The following is a 25,764-nucleotide window of genomic DNA, read 5'->3' on the forward strand; positions in this document are numbered from 1 at the left end:
ACCCAGCTGAGCTGGGCTTCATTGGCGTACATAACTACATAAATAACTTTCTTCGCCCTTTCTTAATTCAAACCAAAATCAAGATCACCCGACAAGAATTCTACTGATGAAGTTGTAAGCCAAATTTATTCCTATTAATATTTTATATATTTATTGAACATTCATTGCATCAGTTCCTTCCAGTCTAGGGGTTTTAAAATGTTGACTGAGCCTTATTTTACAAACAAAAATTATTGGCCAATCAACGTGGAAACAAGTCTTTCGAGTTTGTTTATAATAAAAGTCAAAAACAGATTTTACTTCGTATAAAGTGTTTGAAAATAGTTCTTTTTTTATTGAACTCTACATTTCATAAAAACTATCAAGATTAAGGGTTTTTTTAAGCGAAACCAAAAACCAGCCCGAATTAAATTAACCCGAGCCCGATTAATCCGAACCCGAACAAGATGGAAACGGAAACCTGAAAATAGTATCCGGGTCGGTAATTGGGTTAAAACAACGTTAATCAGGGTTGACCCGTTTACTTGAATTACGTAAAACATGTCAATTATATTTATACATACAAAATAACAGAAAAGTCTAAAATTCCTCCCATATGTTTTTTTCATTGTGAACATGATGTTTTATTCTGGTGTTTCGTTGGTTGTTTGAGCGATTAAAAAGATTCGGTTCGGATTGATTTAACATTTTCTTTTTAGGTTATACGATTGGTTGATAAGGTTTGGTTTTGTGCTTATTGTATTTCATGCCTTTTTAGGTGATATATATGTTTAATGAATGAGTTTGAACGAATTTCATATTGCGAGTGTTTTTACTTAATAATAATCATGTTAAGTTGAATTGTGAATTATGCATTGCAACTTGTATTTAAAAATCCATATACCGATTAACCTAACCTAAAAAAACCCGAAACCGGATAACCTGAAATTGATTAACCCGAATAACCATAAACACGATCAAAGAAACCGAAGAACACCCCTAATCAAGATGCTAGAGAGAGGAATACATCAAATAATTACTAATTACATGAGACATACCATTCTAGATTATGCATACATATTTGCCCTATGCTTGAGCTATAAAAACGTGTTCACAATTATCTCTTCCACGATTTCCTCCCATGACTTCACTTTACTATTAAATTAAATTGCTTATCATTTCTAGCTCTCTAAATACATATGCCTAGCATCGAGAAAAATAAATGCAATAGCTAAAAAAATAATTAAGTTGAGAATTCACCAATCGTGGGTATTTTTGATTCCTCGACATTTTTATTTAAAGAATCTTTGCAATCAACTTCGTCATCATCAATGTATTGACTTTGATTCTAAGTAGTGAGTCCACTATTTAAAAAATCTAGGCCCAGCAGAAGCAAACAAAGGTACATTATAATGTCCTAAAATGATACAAAGGGCCAAGATCACTCAACAAGTGTGTGGCGAAGACTGATGTGAGGAATCATAGATGCCGTGATAATAATATCATCAACAATAACATTATATAAAAGAATATAGATAACACGTACACTTGCCATGACAATACACAAACAAATAATTTTCATGTTTGTTGTTGGCCCTGATGGATGAAATGTATACACCAAGCCTTTATTTCGAAGTCCATTACATCTTTGTGAAAGAGGAGTGAAAGATAGCTCAACAATGGCCAAAAGGTTCACTATTTGATGAGGTTCCGCGCGATCTGGACTAATATCATAGGATATAGGATTGAGTATCTTGGATTAGGTACACATAAACTAACATTATGACATCTTTGCTAATGGCAAACATCATATCCATATGTTGTTATCGCATGAGGTCGATGGGATATATAAACCATTATCATGGATAGATTTTTAAAAGATTGTTATAGGATATAATTAATAATGTTATATATTATCAACTAGGTTAGAACCCCGTGTATTACACGGGTTGAATAAATATAATTGTATATATCAAATAATAAAACAATATATATTTAAAAATCTCGTTTATTACATGGGTTGAATAAATGTAATTTTATATATTAAATAATAATGTTGTATTTTTTTTTAAAAAATTTAACATGGAATAAATTGTTATTGCATATTTGTATATATTAATATATTACATAGTATTAAAAAATACATATAATCTATATTTTGTGTAGATATATAATGTGTTCCCTCTAGTTATTAGGTATAGAGATACAAATATAGATATATATAGAGATAAAGAAGATATAGAGGTTATATAAAGATTTAAGATGTTGATTCCATCTCGTAGCCTCGTATACCTTTATTTCTACGTATCTCTTTTTATAATTCTTTAATTTTATGATCATGATAAGTAATACATTTTGATTTTATTTAATCTTTATCTTTAGTTTTTAAGACAATGTATGTGTAAGTCCTTAACGAAATTGACTTCTTACACTAAGATTGTGTGTATTGGAGCGTCATGCGTGTCTATAAAGTCCCAATGGCGCCTGGAACACCACGACGAAGGGCGTTATGGGGCAAAAAAAGGGGGAGCGCCATCTCCTTCGCGACGTGATGGAGGGGATTTTCAAAAGTTTGACCAATCAAAAAATATTTAGGGTTTTTATAATTAATTAATAAAATTAAAAATTAATAATTAGGTAATGATGGGTAGGGACTTTATGACTACGTGCTCTAGTGATATAACGTCCCAAAAAGCCCATGTGTGACATGTCACGACACGTGTCGCATAACGCTCACAAAGGGGCTTTATGAATACGGATGGCCTAATGTCTTATAAAATGTTCGATGACAACAACTACAGCCAAGTAATTCTGCTATTCTAGAACCGATAAGACCACAAGTAAATTAGCTCTTGCACATGAACGATTTTTTTTTGAACGGTGACTTTCAATTTGAGTGACCCAATGTCACACCGCCTAAGGGTGGAGGGTATGATTCAAACACTTTAGGGTGTTTGAGTCATTGTCCAGCGAATAATATTATGCCATGTTAAGTCCCCATTCCACTCCGCATTTTGCACTCAATCACTGGCAGTGATTCAAACACCTGGAGAATGGTAAAAAATTTAAAAAAACATTTCTGATTGTTTGAAAGGGGTTGGGACCCACCATTAAACCCCCCTCTTCCTTCCCTCCTCTTCCTGCATCGGTGACTATACACCGATTTACCCACTACCTGATCACCGAAAAGGAGGCGACACCAATTAACCGCTCGGTGAAAACCTCTTCCCGCATGCATTCGGTGAATGATACCGAGTACCCTAAACGACGGCCCTAGCCAAGATCCCAACATAAGATAAAGTAATTCTAAAAAATCTTTTGAATCTAGAACGGTTACAAAACATAAAAATCATAAAATATAACACAATGTTAAGAAAAAAAGATACAATTATATAAATAAAAAATCTAAATTCTACAAGCTAAAAATCTAAGTTGGTATGAAATTAGTTGTTATACGTTCTCTTCTTTGTATTCTGTTTTTGTTTTTTCATAATAAAATTTGCCCTTAAAAAATAATGATTAATAATCAACTATGCTTGTATTACCTGTATGTTAGTACGACAATTTTTATTAAATCATTAGTGTTGTATGCATCAAAACATCAAATTTGTTGTTTTGGTGTTAAAAAATCACGAAGCAAATCATCAAATTGTTAACTGGTGATACGACACCAAATTTTGTGCAACACCATTCTTTATATATTATTTTATCCCTATTGATTAATGTCCTTTACGTTAATTAATACACTATTTATTAAATAATATTCATAATAATTAGTTTAATTAATTAAGTAGGAGATAGAGATGAGAAAACTAAAAAATAGATGGCTTCAATGAATGACATGTGTCCCTCCATTGGTTTCTTTTATTATATAGTATAGATGTGTCCATTATATAGACTTTTTAGTTTATAGATAAAAGAGTATTTATGATGTATTATTCTATGTAACAACAATATGAAACGTGAACATTGTACATTCTTAATTGGCCGGTCATTTGCCTTTTAACTTATACGATTACAATACTAGTTAGAAACAAATATGAATAACACACTACTAGAAAAAAGCTCTATTTTCTGATAAATTTTCCTTAGTAAAAAGAGTAAAATGCACGGATAGTCCCTGTGGTTTTGTAAAATAACACATATAGTCTCTAACTTTTGGAAATTACACCAGTGCTCTCTGTGGTTTGACAGTTTGTTACTCGAATAGTCCCTAGAGTGGATGGGTGTTAGTTTTCTCAGTTAAATGGATGTGAAATGACCTTAATGCCCTTACTGTATTAAAAAATTAAAAGATAAAGTTGCTCCACCCCACCTCATCCCCACCCTCACCACCTCCAACTCCCTCATCAATACACGAATTCTTCTCCCTTGACAGCCCAATATACCACCACCAATAACCCCAAATCAGTTCCATGACAGCCGACTAATATCACCGAGAACCCCCAAAATCAGAGCCCTACACTTTTTGAGAGAAATAAGAGAGGAGATTGAATGATCCTGGATTTGAGGAGAGGAATTTAATTCGAGGTGATCGAACAAAGAAGACAAACTACTTGAATTGATGAGATGATTAGATTAAACTTACAGTGATGTTGAGATTTGAGAGAGGAAATCAATTAAACACCGATCGATTTCTGAATCAAGGTTCTTTCTTCTTAGGGCTTTTAATTTCAATCATTAGATGATGTTTGATCTGTGTTTTTATTTTCAATCATGATCCTGTTCCTGTAATTTTTTTATGGAAATAAATATCCACATACCTAACTCAATGTATTATTACTTGGAATTTGCAGAAATTATCGATGATGGCCCTAGCTGCTTCTGATCCTGCCGACACCACCAATATTTGCAGTCACTAGTAATATTCATAATTATATTAACTTTGTTTATTCTTTCTTTCTTTGAGTAATTATCTGTCTGCATTTAGCATGGATTGTTTTTGAAGAATGAGAGATATGATATGTGAGTTGCAGGCAGTGAGGGTGAGGGTGAGGGTGAGGGTGAGGGTGAGGGTGAGGGTGAGGGTGAGGGTGAGGGTGAGGGTGAGGGTGAGGGTGGGGTGGGGCCACTTGAGTTAATTTATCTTTTAATTTTTTTAATATTTTTTTAATACAGTAAGGGCATTAAGGTCATTTCACACCTACTTAACTGAGAAAACTAACACCCATCCACTTCAGGGACTATCCGAGTAACAAACTGTCAAACCACAGGGAGCACTGGTGTAATTTCCAAAAGTTAGGGACTATAGGTGTTATTTTACAAAACCACAGGGACTATCCGTGCATTTTACTCTAGTAAAAAATGGTTGGAAATCACGTCCAAATTGCGACTAAATACCAACACTACTGAAAAACTTAACTTAAGTTTTATAGAAGCTTCCACAGCTTTGTCCTTTCTGCAGAATTACTTGGATCCGACTCGCCTTTAATGTATCCTTTGATGATTTCCGCACTTTTGCACTTTTAAGAGATTATCTTAGTTATAGTAGTATGCCTCTCTTTTGAAGGTGACGTTACCCTCAACCCAGTGGTTTGAGTCAGCAAAGATACAATCCCAAATGGTCGGAATATTGGAAGATAATTAATTAAGTTATTAATACGAAAAGTCGCAAGCCCATCTTTTGAAGGTGACGTTACCCTCGGCTAAGTGGTTTGAGTCAGCAGGGATACAATACCAAGTAGCCGGTTTAATGTATTAATAGTAGTTTACATATGATGGGATCAAGCCATTCGCACCCCCACCATCCAATACCAGTGGGTATTGAATGAGGTCCTAGTAAGCTTGACCCAGGTCCTTGCAGGATCTATACACTGAACAAGGCAAGAACCTTACCAAACCATTCCCTTAACCCCCGACCAGGTAGCCAACATATCTCTATATAGACCGTAGAGATACGAATGATGTAAATCTTTTACTTTATATAGACAGTAAAGTAATGCCAAGACACCACGGACAAATGATAAAGAAGTTTCGCCTTCAACACAAGAAACTAGTTATTAAAGTCATTAATACAAAACCACATAAAAAGTGCGAAAAGATTAAAAATCAAAAGTAATACATTAAAGACTTGTCTTCACCAAGTGATGTAAGAGACTTAGCCAAACATGGCCTTTGATTGATAAGAACTCTTACTATCAATGTTGGACCCCGGGACTACTACACACACTCTAAGGTGGATGATGGATGATGTTGGTGGATGTGGGTGTTGTAGTGGTGGTGGAGTGGTGGCAAAGTGGGAGAGATGTGGTTTGCCAAGGGATGCCTTTGAAGTGAACCAAGCACCCCTATTTATAGCCTGAACATAAGCCCGGCCACGACCCCGTGTTCAGCGGACATGCCCCCGTGGCCATCCCTTTCTCTTCCTTCATTAATTTTTTTTTGTCAGCATTGGGCTCCATATGGCCCGTGTTCACTGGGCACGGCCCCGTGGGCAGAAGCGTATCTGTACTACCAAGATTTTGCAAGATTCTGCGAATCTTAGCGTTGACCACGCTCCGTGCTGAGCTGGGCACGCCCCCGTGGTGGGCATAGAAGCTTCCACAGCTTTGTCCTTTCTGCAGACATCTGACCACGCCCCTGTGTCCAGTGGGCACGGGCCGTGGTCAGCCTTCTGTTTCGTGTTTTTGCTCTTGGGGATGCTGCCGAGAGGTCGGGCATGTCACGTTTATTCATTTTCTTTGTATTTATGTTAGTTTTTGATGTATATTTGTTCCTTTTGCTCGTTTAAGCTCATTTGGTCCTGTAAATTCAAAAGGAAGAGAAAAACACACTTTTTCAACCATTAGTACTAAAAAAAGGGTTAGTTTTATGCCCCATTTGATGTAATTTATATGTTGCATTTTACACACATCAAATACCTCCACACTTGAATCTTTGCTTGTCCTCAAGCAAAACTCTTTATTATGTGGCTTACACACCCAAACGGAATGGGTAGAAGAGAAGTTTTATTCAAGCTAAGCATCTTCAAATAAAGTTTGTTTGAGGACTTCGGGAAAGGGTTAGGCTTGGGCTAAAGGCAGGTGGTTTTGGTTAGTGGTTAGTAAAAAAAGGGGCTAAAAGCGTAAAAAGCGTCGGTCGTCGTAAAACTTTTTGTTTTTGTGACTTTTATTCAAGCTAAGCATCTTCAAATAAAGTTTGTTTGAGGAACTTGTTTGTTTATTGCTAGAATTTCATTTTTTTATAGAGAAACGTCACAAGAAAACCGAGCTTTTTACTAAAACATAGGGGTTGAAAAGAAAAAGGTTTTGGTGGGTAAAGGTGTTTGTTTTGTGGGTTTAGAAATGAAAAGGTTTATGCTCAAAGGGGTTAACTAGGGGGATTTTGGGTAGGTGATAAAGAAAATGAAAAATAATGGTGTTGAAAGGAAAAATGGGTTAGTCCTAATGCCTCCATCATTTACTTACTTGGATTTAAGTTGGTAAGTACCGGGAATGTATCGTCGTGGCAAGTTCTAGAGTCGTAAGGACAAATCGGCTATTCACACAAGAAACAAAAAATGAGTATTTAGTTTAAAGATGTATACTTGTATGCTCGATAAAGACTCAAAACTCACTTTTTGTGAGAATGGGTTTATGATGTGATCACGTATATCTAATCAAATTTTAATTAAGTTTGTCATGCCTTTTCATAATTTTCTTATGTTGGTTCTTTTTATCACGACGCTATCGGTTGTAAATTTGTAAAAGTATAACCTTTTTAGAACTTGTTATTCCCAAATTAAACAAATACAAGTAAAAAAAATGAAAATTTTTGAAAAAAATTTGGGGTGATTAGCGGTTCCAATAGAGTTTTGTGTAAGGCTTGTTATTAGGACTTGCAAAATTCAAGGTTTTAGCATCCCCCCTACACTTAAATTACACATTGTCCTCAATGTGTCTCAAAGATAAATTTTTAGGTTGACTGAATGTGTAAAAAGGTGTTTAAAAACAAAATTTTGTGTTAACGGGCGTCTGGCCACGGCCCCGTGTTGGTCCGGGTACGGCCCCGTGGTCAGATCGCCAGTACCAAAATTAAACAGAAGCTGGGCACGGGGTGTGTTCAGTGAGCACGACCCCGTGTTCAGTTACCTGAACTGGGAAAATTCTGCAGAGCCTTGGGCACGGGGCGTGTTGGGCTGAGCACGGCCCCGTGTTGAACTTGCTGTAATGCTGGAAAATTGTCGGTAGGCTATGTTTTTGTGCATGGGGTGTGGTTTTAACTTTCCCTTGGTAACCTCCACCTTTTCGAGTGTATTCAACCATTACAACATCATCCAAACACCATTTAATAACTAAAAACCATCATTCATTAAAAACGACAAGTATAAAGATCCTAAAAAAATAAAACTGCTAAAAATGAAAAGCTACAAAGATCCTAAGATAGATAGGTCATAAAATGCAGGAAATCACTAAGGAGTTCTACCCTTATTGTAGAAATGACAAAAACTCGGAAATAACTTTCCGGTACTTAACGGTTTTGTAGAACTCGTAACCGGGGGATGTCTTTTAGATGTCATTGAGCCATTCCTCTATCTCCCTAGGGAGAAAGAAGGCGGGCTCATTCTCCACAATGTCTTGTGGAGGAGGCTCAACGGCTACCGGAACCCCGTGTAGTACGTCTAGAGGAGGTTCCGGAGGCGTGACATGCCACTCGGCTGGAATAATGACTTCCGGCACAACATTCCACCCCCCTTGTGCGAGGAGAAGCAAGAATATTCAACCTTTGGTGCAAAAGGTTGACTTCTTAAAGGCAACCCTCTAACCCGACCAACAAATGGTTAATACGGTCAATTAAGGCTTCTTCTACTCCTGTCATCTTATCAATGGCTTCTCGCAAGGCGTACACATAGTTGACCAAGGAGTCTTCCACCGATGTTCTTCTTCCCCTTCGGTCGTTCCTTGAGTGAGCTGAGGATGTTCCGCTATTCCGGCTCGACATTCTAAGAAAACAAGTCAAAAAGTTCAAATAAATGAAACAGTAACTCCAACCACGGCCCCGTGGCCACCATTCTGCAGATTTTTGAACTCACGAATCTTATAGTTTTAAATTATTTTTCTGAACTTTGAGACATTTCTGAGCAGAAATAACTTAAAACAGTGTTGTAAAACTTATTTTTGATAAGATTCCTTAGTTAAAAACCTAGCAAAGATCAATATAAAGCTTAAAAACATAGAGGTTTCAAGTTTTAATGGAGGTTTTGAGGAGTTTTTGGAGAAGAAAGCAAGAGACAAAAGTGGTAAAGACAAGATGGTTGTTGGGAACCTTCTTTGGAATATACCTTGTAGGGTATATTTGAAAATCCCAGCAGATCTTGGTCTTTGGAATGGGTCTAAATGTGCAGGAATCATGCTGACTTTATAGAAAACGACAGCACGCTGACCACGGCCCCGTGTCGGCTGGACACGACCCCGTGGTCAGACAAGACTCTGACACATTTTGTCTGTATTCTAAACACGGGGCGTGTTGGCCTGGACACGCCCCCGTGGTCAATTTTTAGGCGGGCATGGGGCATGTTGACCTGGACACGGCCCTGTGGCTAGAGAGTTTTCGTCTTATTTTAAGGAATTTGTCCAGATCGGGCGGTTCCTTACTAGATGGAACAACACCGAAGTGCCTAAGGTACCTTAATTGCCCTTGCTTTAGACAAGAACGCAAGAGGTTGTCGGAAAGGGTAAAACCTAAGCTAAATACCGGTGGGCGAAACTAACCTTTATTCCCCTCATCCGGGCTCTCGTTAAAGAAGGTATATGTCGAATCGCTCAGCTCTATGAACGCATCGGTGGAGACCGATGGAGAGTCCTTCACAACACAATCGAAACAGGGACGACTATCGCTCAAGTCCTCACAAGAGTTAGAGGTGCTTTCGGTATCAACGATGTTGTTAGATTCCGAATTCGTCCCCAATAATTCTTCTTGATTGTCGTCTTGGGATAAATAACTTGTATCCATCTCAAGTTCTTTTAACAATTGGAGAATTATTTCATCGAACTGACATCATTCTTCGAGAATTATGTCACCCAAAAGAAGTGGTTGAGGGCACTCGGGGGAGAGACAAGGATCGTTTTTACTTTCGCTCATCTGAAGGTTACAGGGAAACGATGGGTCTATATAGTGGGGAGTGTAATTTAGGAAGTAACATCCTAAATTTTTATGAGATCCACCACATATTTGACACCACGCACCATAAGAGGATCTTACAGTTTTGTTTTCAGTAACTGGGCGTTTAGACGTGGGGGCGTGTTCAGTGGGCATGGCCCCGTGTTCAGCTAATGTCTGACTTAAAACAGGATTGCTAGTAACAAAGATTGCGCACGGGGCGTGTTCAGCGGCCACGGCCCCGTGCTGAAGTCTGCAGAAGCTGAAAAATTTAGAAAAATCCTAAAAAAGTAGAAAAATAAGAAAAATGATTAGGCCGTTGATTCCTAACTTTCTTAAAATCCTTGTGTCCTCGGTAACGGCGCCAAAAACTTGGTGTGCGTTAGGTGTGTTATGATTTTATTGATATTTTAAGCCATTTTGCACTTTTTAAGAGATTATCTTAGTTATAGTAGTAGGTCACTCTTTTAAAAGTGACATTACCCTCAATCCAGTGGTTTGAGTCATCGACGAAATACCAGGAAGATGGTTGAACTTTCCTACGCAATTTACACCAAATATCGACCAAAACACAACACCACTAAGACCCTAGGTTACTAAACAAATACCGAAAAAAGTCATTTTTGTGAGAAATTGATGGAAGTTTTTTACACATATCCCATGAAAATTTTATTTTTTAAATATATTAAATTTTAATGGGAAAATGGTTGGAAGTTTCATACGCATTTCCCACCAAAAGTTTGTTTTTCAATATAATAAAATGTTTGTGGGAAAAAGTCGGAAGTTTCCTACGTATTTCCGTATAAAGTTTGTTTTAGTATATTTACTAATTGTAATTATAATTATTTATTATTACTATTGTTATTAACTTTATTATTATTGTTGTTATTATAATAATTAATTAACATTTATTATAAAGAATGTAATTATTAATAAATAATGAAGAATTATTATAATTATTTGATGTATGTATGTATACATGCATATAGATATACATATACATGGATGTTATGTGTATATGTATGTGTGTCTATATATTTCTATACTTCTAAAGAAGTGGTGAAGGTTCTTGAAATTAGATGTCCATGTTCTAATTACATTAAAAGACAAGAGAGGCTGTTGAGTATGATCTATATTATGTCCTTCTAAAGAAGTGGTAGAGGTTTTTGAAATTAGATGTCCGTGTTCCAAATACATTACAAGACAAGAGAGACGGTTGAGTATGATCTATATTATGTACTTCTAAAGAAGTGGTGGAGGTTCTTAAAATTAGATGTCCGTGTTCCAAATACATTATAAGACAAGAGAGGCGGTTGAGTATGATCTATATATTATGTACTTCTAAAGAAGTAATGTAGGTTCTTAAAATTAAATGTCCGTGTTCCAAATACATTACAAGACAAGAGAGGCGGTTTAGTATATAAAAAAGTTTCATGATGATTACTTGTAATGAAGAAATTACAAGACAAGGGAGGCGGTTGAGTATCATCTATATAAAAAAGTTTCATGATGATTACTTGTAACGAAGAAATTTGGAATCCTCCCGACAATCCATCATCATAATTTATGTTTATTGTATCTATGGTTGAACTTACAAATTACGTTATTTGATGTATTAGATAAAATTTTGTGAACATGATTTGATGCACTGGATTGGATTTTGTAAACAAGATTTGATGCTTTGGATTGGATTTTGTAAATATGATTTGCATTATATTTTTTCTGCACTTCAGAGTATATTTTTTTTATAATTTTTTTAATCTTTCTGTCTATTTTTATTATTTTTTAGTAGGAAATCAGTTAGAAATTAGAACAGTTAAAGCCATTTTTGGTTGGACTTTAGTCGGAAATGTTTGATCAGAATTCGGTGGTGAATGTTTGGTCAGAAGTTTTAGGTCGGAGTTTGACCGGACTAAGTTTACCATGACCTTTTCCAACGAAAATGTCTTGGTTGGAAATTGGTCGAGAAAAGTTGTTTCCTACGAAATTCGGACCAAGATATGCCTAGGAAATAGGGCTTCTTCTTGTTTGTTAGGATAAATAAAATATAGTTAATTAGAGTTAAGTTCTTGTAAAAATAAAGTAAACGTACGAAACGTACGAATTGGGGGAAAAAGCAAAAAGTGGCAGTGTCATTTTGGTAATTATCAGCAACTTCAAAATTACTCTAGTAGAATAATTTTGAGCTTCTGTAGAGTAATTTTGTAAATGTTCATGTAGAGTAATTTTGGTCGTGTAGGGTAATTATCAAAATTACACAACCCCCCCCCCACCCCCCAAAAACCTAAAAAAAACTAAACCATTGTAAATGTTCATGTAGAGTAATTTTGGTCGTGTAGGGTAATTATCAAAATTGTAGGGTAATTATCAAAATTACACTAACCCCCCCCCCACCCACCCACCAAAAACCTAAACCACCCCCACCCCCCAAAAACCTACCCCCCCCCCCCCAACTAAAAGCTAAAAACTAAACCATAAAGCTAAACCCCATAACTAAATGCTAACAAAATTACTCTACAAGACATTTTCCAAAATTACCCTACATAAGTCAAAATTACTCTACTAGAGTAATTTGATAATTACCCTACATTTCCAAAAATTACTCTACAGATGCTCAAAATTACTCTACAAGACACTTTTTGCTTTTTCCCTAGTAATATTGAAGTTGCTGATAATTACCAAAATGAAACCACCACTTTTTTGCTTTTTCCCCCAATTCGTACGTTTCGTACGTTAATTTTATTTCTATTTGATCCTTTACCTAGTTAATTAACTTATGTTTAAAATTAAGTTGGTAAATTAAATAAAACATCTATATATATTCTAAAGTTTAGTTATATGTTCTATTTTAAAACCAAAATTTATGGTTGTTTTAAATGCATCATTCTATAAAAATCCTATTAATTGCATTTAATTTATATTAAATAAATAAGAGATAAGATAAAAAATAAAATAAAATAATTATATATCAATAATCATTAAAATTAATATCATCAATAACACATTATACTAAATAATATATTATAGATAAAGGTAGATTAGTTTAAAGTTAACTTTGATCTTAATTTGTTTTAATAATTGGTTTAAAGATAATTATTCCAAACTTATGATTATTCTATAAAATGATCTTTGACAAGGTAACCATAAATTTAAATTTCGAAGTAACTAATATATTAAAAGTAGCTCAAATATAATTCGTAATAGAAACACAACAATATATTTTCAAAGAAAACATATAATAAAAAAATAGGTAAAGGGATCCAAATGATATCAAATATTAAGAACTTATCCATGATATTAGTATCAGAATTTAATAGATTAAGATAAAATTTAAACCGAAAGATCATAAGTATCATAAAAATATCATTAAATTAAAGTTAAAAAGTAAAGAAAAGAATTATTATTATAATATTAAAATAATAAAAATATATAAAAAACTATATATATTATTAAAATATTAAAATTACTATTTGTACCGATACCAAACAAGATCGTACCGGTATTTTCGATACCAGTACCGGTTGACACCAAGCTTATCCCACCCCGTGATACTAAAAAATCATTAAATTAAAGTTAAACAGTAAAAAAAAGGAATTATTATTATAATATTAAAATAATAAAAGTATTAAAATAACTATATATATATATATTCTAATATATTATTAACAAGATTTTGGCTAAATTAATTAGATTATTATAAATAATAATAATAATTTACAAATAAAACAACACAATTTGCAACAAAGCAATGCATGAAACACCATATTAACATATAGTACAGTACATTAATGCTAGAACCTAATCTATACTATATTATAAAGCATTTCATAAGGATACCAACCAAATTTAAGTAATTACAATCTTTTATACTTATGGTACAACAACTTAATGATGTTAGTAAGGGGTGAAATGGTCTTTCTACATTAATATTAAAAAATAAAAAAAATAATTATCTATATCTATATCTATCTATCTATCTATATCTATACTATATTATAAAGCATTTCATAAGGATACCAACCAAATTTAAGTAATTACAATCTTTTATACTTATGGTACAACAACTTAATGATGTTAGTAAGGGGTGAAATAGTCTTTCTACATTAATATTAAAAAATAAAAAAATAATTAAATGAGAATATAATCACAGTTAATTATAATAATACAATAATAAGTTCGGTTCTTAAATGCAATTAATAAACGAAAGCTATTGGGATAAACCGCAAAAGCATTCCAAAGGTCCAATTTCAATCAATATGTAATAAATTTGACCGATTAAGGAATCTCCTATCATTGCTATAAATTCACCATTTCACTCAACATCAACTCCTTTGTCTACTATTGTGCGAGTTAGAGTCGAAAAGAAAGAGATAAGAAAGAGATAAGTTGATATGAAATTTATTTATCTTTGTGGAAAGGTGTGTTCTTTTATACCCATTTCAACATTTATTCGAAAAAACTTTGGTTTGTTTCTTAAAATATTCAAATGGGATAACAGTTTTCTTTTACATAATCTATGAGTTGATATTGATGTTTTATTATGTTTTTGGTGATTTAGTGGTTTTTTTTTTTCAAATTATGATTTTATATTACATATAAAGTATACACACAGGTTATTGGATACAAAAAGACAGACACTTCATACTTCATCAAGGTACCCTTTCATGACTATAGTATCTGGAACCATTTACCAATGTATTGTTTAATTGTTCATAAATTTATAGTCTTTTTCCTTTTTGCAGCTTCATGTATATGGAGGTGTAAAAGGGTGGGTACGAGAAAAGTTATTCATTTGGAGATAGACATTTATTTGGCCTATTGGTATTTCCTTTTTTAATTTCTACTTTACTATTTTTTTTAAACATATGATGCTTTTTTGTGATTTAATTGATACTATATATAGGCAATATAGATGCAGAGGAAATATTTGAGGAGGTATTGTTTGACAGGATTGGGCAGCAAACTTTAAGGGCTCGGATGTTTTCAACCCGCGCAAAAGATTTAAATTGATTGCGTTTATCTATACTATCGTATAAAGCATTTCACAAGGGTTCCAACCAAATTTAAATAATTGCAACATATTATGCTTATAGTACAACAACTCAATGAAGTTAGTAAAGGGAATTAGTCTTTCTACATGAGTATAAATTGATAAATACAATTAAATTGATAGCTTTATAAATTAAGTATTGTTAAATACTTGATAAAGAATTAAATCATTTGACTTAGTTGAACATCATCACCTTCCTCATATTTACATTGCTTTTCCATTTCAAGTTCTCCGTAACCGATTACTTGATTGAATTTTATAATTAAGTCATTATTATTTGGTTTAGTAATTGCTAAACATCATACAAATAAGGTTACAACCTTTTTGCAATTTTATCAGATAGTTGATGAACATCATATGAAATAAAAATAATAATAATAATAATAATAATAATAATAATAATAATAATAATAATTAAATATAAAAAAACTTAATCAACGTTATTATGAATTTAATTATAACTATAAATGGTTTTAAAACTTAAAAGATGCTAACCAATTAGAAACGAAAATTACTAAAAGGTAATTTCATGGGGTATTATTATCTATAATACCTAATAATTGCAACAATAATGATTAAATAATGAACTTAATTACAGATGGTTTAAAACTCAAAAGAATGCTCTTTGCATCTTACCCCAAGTCTCATGGAATAAGGTTCAAATGATAACCATTGCATAATTAGGAACCACTTTTTAGCCCTTGGATCGTATTTTGATGGTTGAGACCTTTAAGTGCAATATCTATATCTCTAAGATGAAGATAATGTATGGTAATGAAGATTTGGAGCAGCAAGAGGTAAAAACAGCCCGAATTTTTCCTTTTATAAATTCGATTCGATTCGTGAGTGTTAGTGTGTGTGTTTATATTGATTAGGGTTTCATCAAATGCAATGTGAGGGTTTCCAATCGGTGTTTATACAAATAATATAGAACCCAATTTTTATGTATGTGTATGTAGTGTGTAGTATGGGGTCTTGCTTACCTCATTCAAGGAATAACAATGAAAGACAGGGGTCATTGATTTCGAAAAACTCCGCCCCTTTGTTCGCCTTCTTCCTGATTTTAAGTTACGGTGAGTCAATTTCCTTTTTTCTGATTCTAATCGATTAAGAACTATACGTGATTAACCAACGAATTGTGGTAGATTTTATGTTTCTATTGCAGTATTTGGATTGAATTGAGTGTTGCAATTTAATAATCGTCAGTTATAGTTCGTTTTTTGAATATAGAGAAACACTGACTTATTTAAGGTGCTTGATTTGGGTGAATAGTAGCAATATAAACTGCTATTGTAATTTGGTGTGATATTCAATTCAATATCAGCAACCTAATCAAATTGTTCCCTAAACATAGAGTAAATGTGTTCACCAGCAAGGTAATAATAATATGTACTAATTTTCAATTATAAGAGACTTCTAATAAGGAAATATAGCTATTAGGTTATGTCAAGGTAAGCATAGTTTATAAAGAATATGTTGCAGAATAAAGTTAATACAACATTTTAGTAATAAATAATAAATTGCTTTCTTATCTATAAAAGGGAACAAAACCTGCAATTTGACTTTTAGATGTCAAAACTGAATTTATATGTATATGTGTATGTAGTATAATATATATATTTAACATCTATTTTACACCATCTAAAACAATGAAAAAGAAAAAATAAAAATAAAAAAATTTGAAAACTGTGACGTCTTTTGAAGAGGGTTGAGAAACCACACGTCCATAGAATTGAAGTTTTGTGAGACCACATGTGGTGGGGCGCAAACCTCTCTCAAAGCGTCTTAAAAACGCGGGGGAACACTGTACCCTCGGGCGTTTTGGGCCTTTTTTTGACTGGTAGTGCTACCACAAAGCGCCGAACGAGGAGTGGACTTTGGTCAAAATAACCATGGTCAAACGGCTAACTTTAAAAAAAACCGGTTTTTGTTTTAAAAATCTATACTATATTCACACTTTCGTACCGTGTCACGCACTATCTATATCAGTCGTCGTTCCAGGAAAAAACAATAACTATTATGCATGTCGTGCATCGCACGGGTGTTCCCCCTAGTTATTATTAAAATGGTGTTTACTAATTAATAGATAAATAGTAAGTTAATAATATGTTCATCAATTGTAGGGGTGAGCGTTTCGCGGTTCCGAACTGTGAGTACTTTGGACCCGAACCTTTTCGATTATATATGGGTCAGTTTCTGGTTCTAGTTGATATGAAATATCGGTTCCGGTTAGGGTCGGTTCCGAGCCAGCAATTCTAATATAAAAACCACCAGAACCGTTTGTATTTTAATTAGAATGTATAAAAAAATCACAACTTATAGAAATGGTCTTATAGATGTGTATTCTTAATGTGACAACCGTCACTTTTCCGTACATTCCGTACACTAAATGAACAGTGATCTGTGCCTTAATGAACATACATGATCTAGTTTACAAGAGAAATAAGTTTCTGAATTCCATACAAGTGAATTCATGTACGTTTTATACTACAAAATATTGCTTTATGCAAAAACGAGAGCGTTGCGTCAAAAATATTAGTAAACTCACCGGTAAGACACACTGTGTCAACGGAACTGCAGAAAGCAGTCAGACAATAAAATTGGAGCCTAGGTGTAGGTCCAATAACAAGAATACATTAAAACCCAAGAGTACATACAAGGGTTTAGTATATATGCTATATGAAAGCAAAAATAAGCACTAAAAAGCACCCGAAACACACTTTAAGAGCAGAACTAATTGCGACAAAACTGCGAAACGAACGTTGATGGCCGCCCGGATAATATTTAATCCCACAAATATTCTGTTATGATTAAAATTTTATTTTAATTAGGTTCGTGTTAAAAAATAAATTAAAACGCTTAAAAACGTTATTTTTCAAGTTTAAGCACGTACCATGTGTTCCTACGCGACACAGTGCTTACACTGCAAAATGCAGACAACGCAGAAAACCTAGGAATATTCCAGGAATATGCTAGGAATATGCTAAGAATATTCCAGGAATATGCTAGGAATATGCTAGGAATATTACAAGAATATGCTAGGAATATGCTAAGAATATTCCAGGAATATGCTAGAAATATGCTAGGAATATTCCAAAGAATATGCTAGGAATATGCTAGGAATATTCCAGGAATATGCCAGGAATATGCCAGGAATATGCTAGGAATATTCCAGGAATATGCCAGGAATATGCTAGGAATATTCCAGGAATATGCCAGGAATATGCTAGGAATATGCCATATGGAATGTCTATAAATACCTTGAGATGGCACACTAGACAATTCACCACCCAACACCACAAAACTACTCTCTCCTCTCCCTCAAAAACTTTCAGCCGAACACCCCTTGATCATCCATCATATTTTTCGATTTTGTTCTTCACATTCCAACATCATACAAGTGTCAAGTGTCACGCATAAGAAGGCTTGGTGCACTCGGAGCTCGAAGGACCTCTTTCTCTAGCTTTTATCCACCACATTCGCGTCTAGATACTTCCCTAGCCTCGAGCTAGTGGTATGTTGCTTAAAACACATTCTTGAGCTATTTTGAAGTGGTTAATGTGATGTGTAATGATTAAAACTCGAAATCTTACAAAATGGTGCATTAAAGTCTACTAAAAACATGAAAAATGATGGTTAAAAGCTCACTAGTTGTGTAAATGTTGTAGTAATTGAAATTTGTGATTATTTAGGCCCGATCTACGTTGTGGTAGCTCGGATCATCATTTAACCCTGTTTGGTTAAGATCATGGATCTTGACATAAGCTTGTTTGAAATGGTGCAAGGGTTAAAAGGTGAAACTCTACCACACAAGAAACATGAACTTGTGTAAAAGTATTTTTACTTATGAAATAGTGTCTAAAACTAGCCGATCTATGTGTCCACAAGTGGTATTTTCAAAAGACCAAGCGTCAAAAGAAATCACATGTTCTAATCCGGATCTTACACAAACAAAAGTGATTTTTTGTGATCAAACAAGTGTGCGAACACTAGTGTAACAAAAGTTTTAACAAAGAAATAATTTTCGTAAAAACCGACTAGAAGTTGTGGAACTTCATATTCTTTAAAAATAAAGTTTTTTTTTTTAAGAAATTAAACTTATTTTTAAAGATAACAAGACTTACTAAATGTGCTAGTAAATTACTACACATTTTTGTAAATATGCAAGTTCATGAAATGGGGAAAATTAGTGATTGTTGTTGATGATTATTGTTGATAATTGTTGTTGATGATTATTGTTGATAATTGTTGTTGATGATTATTGTTGATAATTGTTGTTGATGATTATTGTTGATAATTGTTGTTGATGATTGTTGACGATTTAAAAGAAAATAAACACATGTTTTGAAAACATGGGAAACCTCCATTTTTAGGGGAAACTCTGTCAAAATTTTTATAAATTTTGACACTTAGAAAAATATAAGTTTTTGAAGAACTTATTCCCTAAAAATGTATTTAAAGGTATTACCAAGGTTTCCCTAATTTTTGGTGATAAGAAATGAGGATTTCTTCAAAAATAAAAGTGGATATAAATATGTATATTTTTGAGAGAAAAATATATATATTATTTTATCACCAACTTTTGTGCTAAGTGTATATAGTATGTGTTATACGTGCTAGCGTATTGAGACGTAAAGATACACTAAATACTCATGAGGAGTATAAACATGAAAATACACATACAACATGCTTAGACACATACAAGAGGATATATTTATGAAAATATATTACTTGGACAAAATACATAATTCGGGTGCAAAATACAAGATACGTATATTTATTTTTGAGAAAATGATATAAGACAAATAGTTAAAAATATAAATATTTTTAACACAAGAACACAAATACAAAAGATAGTGACTTGCACTTGTGCGATACAAGTCTAGTGACTAACGTTAATAAAACGCGTTTAGGTCACGACGCTAGATAAGCAACTCCGGTGAAGTTTACGACGCAGGAACGCAAAGTTGTGAGTTCATGCTCCCCCTTTTCTTTAACTGTTTTTGGTTTTATAACTCTCGGGGGTGAAATACATGTTACAAATATTATAATTTTTTTACAAGTAGTAAAAATACAAGAAGCACTCTTGGTGAGAACGAGTACCGAGTGCAATACGAATCGAGAATACAAAAATACGAGAAGCACACTTGGTGAGAACGAGAACCAAGTATGATGTGCTTTAAGAAATGCCTAGAAATTACTAGATCATGTGAGCATAGACTTAATACTAAAAATGCCATAAAGTCTTGGTGAAAACTAGTACCAAGCCATTAAAAACATTCAGTAATTAGGGACGAGGGTTAGATCTAACGGGTACGGCCGAGCCCCACTCATGGTCCTTATGTGACCTCTTGAGTGCTTCGGTGTCCCAGTCGAGGTAAATCGACACAGTCGAGGTAAATCGACACAGTCGAGGGTAATCGACACAGTCAAGGGAAATTGACACAGTCGAGGTTAATCGACACAGTCGAGGGTAATCGACATAGTTAAAGGAGCCAACACTAATGTTCCATAAGTCCTCACATGCCTTAAAGGAGCCAACACTAATGCTCCATATGTCCTCACATGCTGAAATGTCTTTGTACAAACATTCAATTAGTACGTGGTGTACACAAGAAAACTTGATTTTTGCAAGAATACTTTATTTATACAAGATACATACCATGTTTTCATACTCGGTATGCAAAACGCATGAACTCGCTCAACTTTATGTTGATGTTTTCCAAAATTACATGTATTTCAGGTGACAGGATGGATCTTGGGCGCAAGTGTTGTAACTAGAAGTAGACTACAAGTTTAGATGTCATCCACTTTTGTTGAATTGTAACCTAGATGAAGGTTGTGTTTTAAAACTTAAATGACAAGTGTTTGTGATCCTCAAAAATTTCCGAATGGATGAACATCGTTTTAAATCATGTAGTTGTTTATTATGATCGAATGCAATGATAACAAGCTAGTCACACATCATACGCTTCCGCAAAAGACAGGGTGTGACAGTTTGGTATCAGAGCTTCGATTGTAGTGAACTAGGATTCCTTCTCGAGTCTAGACTACAATCACTAAAGTGCTTTCACAAAAACATTTTACAAAATGGTTTTCATTGCATTCACGAAAGCGCCAAGATCCACGAGTCAGACACTTTTCAAAGAAAAGACAAGGCAAGGACATTAGTGAGGAATACCCATAGAGTAAGGTGCCAACCAAGGCATAGTCTACAAAAGTTAGACTTGACAAAATGACCCCCCCCCCCAAAACGAGAGTTATACGTGGTATAATGCATTAAGTTACTTGATTATGCTAAGTAGCATATTTGTTATTTGTATTCATGCATACGAATAAGTGTACGGAATGATTATTGACGTGAATAAAATTCTTTCGACTCCGACTCCTATTACGGTACGTGACTCGCACGATGAAGCTATCGACCTCGCGTCCTTTGCAAAGCTCGTGGCTGGGAGTGATTACCAGACAAGACTCTGAGCTTACTTCCGTAGGAGATGGCTGCTCCTCCCTCTCGAACATGAAGATGCCAAACTACGGTGGTGATGACGAGGCAGAGGCGGCGACCTTGAACGAACTCTTAATCAACGGGACGAGATCCCTCCAGATTATGTGAAGCAAAATTGACAACATACTTGACTAGAAAAGGAAGATGAAGTATTCATCACGAAGGTGCCCCTCCAACTACTAGGAATTCTCTCCATTCCTATTCCATCTAATCATCGTGCCTATACGCGCATAACAATAACGAATGTTAGCGCATGGACCTCCGCAATGGTCCTTTCCATGGCAAGGAGTGTAAGGACAGTAGTGTCCCCTCCTAGATCAATCATCTGCTTGGACGAGAGAAAATTGGGGTAACTGTGCAAGACAATTTATTATTACGGGGGCCCACGTAATAACGACTTGTAGTGCACAGAAATCCTGGTGGACTCTACGGGTCGAGCTAATGAAAACCACACCAAATTCAATGTATAGGTGTCCTCACCTTCATCTGGTAGAACATCACATAGATCAGTGCTTTAGCACGTAAGAAAGTAGGAAGCCTGTCTCAGCCTACTTCGTGACTGACACTTCTACCTGCGTACGAGACGTTTGAGGAAAACGACATTTAAGCAAGTGAAGATGAGAAACATTCAAGAGATTCAGCGACTTTGCACTCTCTATCACCCATACACGAGCAACCCCCTCTAAGGGAAAATGTACGCCCCAGTAAAGCCAAAAACCTAAGAAAACCAATGTAGCGGCAAATAACTGAAACCTAAATGACCGAGGCAATGTAACCTCAAGTTCGTTTTAAGCCAAGTTGGCAAGCCTAAGTGAAGGCTCAGTAACTGTTTCCCGCTCATACATTGAGTATTTATGTATACATGTGAAATTGGGTGATTACATAATGGCTTATGGTGCTATGTACCTCATAGACACCTGGAATGTTGCCTAACCTACTTCATACCGTTTTGGCAGAAGGGAATGCCGTCCAGGCGAGACACAAACACCAGTACGCTACCAAGAACAGAAGCCGAGCTGCAAGAATGCATCTCGCAGGCAATTGCACGACATGAAGCCCTCCGCTCTAAGCACATCAATGGCACGACTGAGAATAACCCTCCAACTGGCTGCACCTATAAACAGTTCCTGGACTGCAAGCCTTTGAATTTTGATGGCACAGGAGGTGCCGTTGCATTTGTTCGTTGGACAGAAAAGACGGACTCAGTTCTAAGAATGAGTAACTGTTCACCCCAACAAAGCGTTACCTATATCTCAGGGTTATTTCTGGATGGCGCACTCTCATGGTGGAACCTTCAGGTTCAGACCCTTGGTGTAGATGCTGCTTATGCACTGAGCTGGGACGAGCTCAAGGAAATGATGGAAAAGAAATACTGTTCTAGGACTGAAATCCAGAAGCTTGAGGTGGAGTTCTGGAATTTGAAAATGGACGGACCGAAGATTCCTGAATACGTCCAGTGATTTCACGACTTGTCTAGGGTCGTCCCCTACCTAGTCAAACCGGAATTCAAGAGGATAGAACGATTCATTTGGGGACTTGCACCCCAGATTAGGGGCATGGTTACTACCTCAAAACCCTCAACCATCACAGAGGCTATCGATATGAGTGTCACCCTTACTGAAGAGGCTCTACGTGCGGGAAAATTTTTGGAATCTGAGGATAACAAGAAAGAGACTCATGTGGAGTCGTCAAGCAACAAGAAGAGGAAGTCCTCAAACCTAAAGATGAGCACCCAACTCAACTATGGAAGCTCTAAAGCAAACAAAAGAAAGAAAGTGAATTCGCCACATGGCAGGAGCACTGATGGAGCCATTAATAGGGCAGGTGGTAATGTTTACTCGGGGACTAAGCCGAGGTGCAGAGAATGCACTTTTCACCATAAAGGTCGATGTCTGAAGCCTAGGTGTGGAAAGTGTGGAAAAGAAGGGCACAACAGGGACGCCTGTTGGGCGAAGGACCCAGATGGAAGAAATAAGAGAATACCCGGTTGCTACAAATGTGGTGAAGCAGGGCACTTTAGGAAAGATTGCCCAAAGAAGAAACAAGCAAGGAAGGGTTTTCACGATCGAAACTCGTGAACCACGCTAGGATCCAGATGCGGTTACGGGTACGTTCCCTATTAACCACCCTTATGCATCTATTTCTAATACTGGCATCAACCTTAACCTTGCATGCTTAGAACTTAAGAAACTTCTTGGCCTAGTCTCAAGTAAGATAGACGTCCCGTATTCTTTAGAAATGGGCATATAGAAGGATAGCTTAAACAGTCGAAGCGATTAAGGATCGTGATTAGGCACTCAGAGGGCCGTAACCTTCTGTTACCATTGACTCGTGAGGTCATAATAATCAGCATGGATCGGAAATCCAAGTATGCAGCTGAAGTCGTCAATACGAGAAAATCAGACGCATCCCTCGTGCGAATGATGAAACCCAACTTTACTGTAATAGGCGCAAGGATGCTAGACCCCATAAGGCGGCAGATCTACGACATCCTTCATTGGTCGAAGAGGCATAGAAATGCCTCTGAGTAGACTGCAGAACCTGGGAACATCCCCGCGATGGAAGAAATTCTAGTAGCCTTTTCAAAAGACTTGCCAGAAATGCCCCTTCGCAGCGTCAAGAGAAGTTTAGGATAAAGCACGTGCCAAGAGCAGCACCAGTGTCGAATAATGTCTTACCGACTAACTTCGTCCGTAAAGCATGAGCTCCGGACGTAACTGCAAGAGCTACCAGACAGAGGAAGTTAAGGACATGACGCCTTTAGTTAGGGATATGAGGAGAAAGTTGACAGTTCCATTTTGCGTAAATTCCTGAGAATTGAGAATCAGAATCCTTTGCCAACGACTGGCAACATAAACAGACAAAATCATAAGATCCTAGTTGCCACCCAAGGATCAACTTGAGGACAGGATGTCCATGACTGTGTATACCAGAAGGAAGTGTCCCTGAAACGACCTTTAGGACTCGCTTTGGAAGTTACGAGTTCCTTGTCGTACCATTTGGCCTAACACATGCATCGACAATATTCATGGACCTCATGAAATCGAACGTGTAAGCCATACCTAGATAAGCCATATACTTATTGACTACATTCTCATATGGCCAATGACCAAGGAAGGTCGTGAGCAACAACTGCAATTTACCTTGCAACTCTTAGAGAAAGAACAGTTAAGCGCTATGATGACGAAAAGCGGATTTCGAATTCGCGAAGTGAGAACTTTCAGATCCATGGTGGATAAGAACGAGATTCATGCCAACCCTGCAACCAAGAGCTAAGGAGCTAGAGTTGCAATTATGTGACGCCTCTCGACAAAGTCTCGATTATACGCCGATGCAACAAGACCACGACATTACATACGTGGCACATTGATTAAGGAATCATGAGAAGAACCCTTGAGATAGGTACAGTCATTGCGCGCAGCAAACTGGGCGTTATTACCTGAAAGAAAACGTTGCACGATCTTTACTGATCGCAAGGGATTGCAGCACACCGATGATCGTAAGAACTCGAATATGAACTGAGCTGTTGAACGATGCAGACTGTATGAACAAGATGCGTGCTTGTGTGATAAACTTTGATAAAAAGTTGGAACACTCACTTACCCTTAGTAGAGTCTTCCTACAACAGTATTTATCACGCCGCCGTCTAAACCGCTTTGTGTAAAGCTTTAGATGGAACGTAATGAGTCAATTCCCGTTGTGTTGAACGGAGACCGGGAATAATGGATCAACTGGCCGAGATGGTCCAGGAAAAATCTAGAGGCAAGGTCGTTCATATATGCGATTATATCAAGACAGCCTGCAGAACACAGAAAGATTACGCCGATGAGAGGCAGAAATCGTAAGAATTTGAGACAAGAAGCACGACTAAATTGAGAGCCGCGCCTAGAAAGGGCGTAGTGTGAATTGGAAAACGAAAAGATTGAATCCCCGGTGTAGGGATCAGAACCATTGTTCACAAGATGAAGCTTCCAGAAAAAGATCAGTAGTGATCGCGACACATTCATGTGTCTAGTCTTTAGAGGAGTCTGACGCAAGGAACAGTCATAGTTCCCACAAATAAGATTCACGTCAATGATATACTATACAACCTGTTGAGGTTTCGGACCAAGAGTCCACAAAATGCAGAAAAGACATGATTGATTTACTT

The 25,764-nt window shown here is 35.8% G+C and overlaps 1 long non-coding RNA gene across 1 annotated transcript; it reads left to right on the forward strand.

The window, feature by feature from the left end:
- Positions 1-14,580: 14,580 nt before the first annotated feature.
- LOC110891855 lies at positions 14,581-15,194 on the forward strand. The gene is made up of 3 exons (XR_002565609.2): positions 14,581-14,710; positions 14,799-14,877; positions 14,960-15,194. It is a non-coding gene; the product is annotated as an uncharacterized LOC110891855 (long non-coding RNA).
- The last annotated feature ends 10,570 nt before the right edge of the window (positions 15,195-25,764 follow it).

This window comes from Helianthus annuus, chromosome 9 (genome assembly GCF_002127325.2).
Source record: "Helianthus annuus cultivar XRQ/B chromosome 9, HanXRQr2.0-SUNRISE, whole genome shotgun sequence".
Classification (NCBI taxonomy): domain Eukaryota; kingdom Viridiplantae; phylum Streptophyta; class Magnoliopsida; order Asterales; family Asteraceae; genus Helianthus; species Helianthus annuus.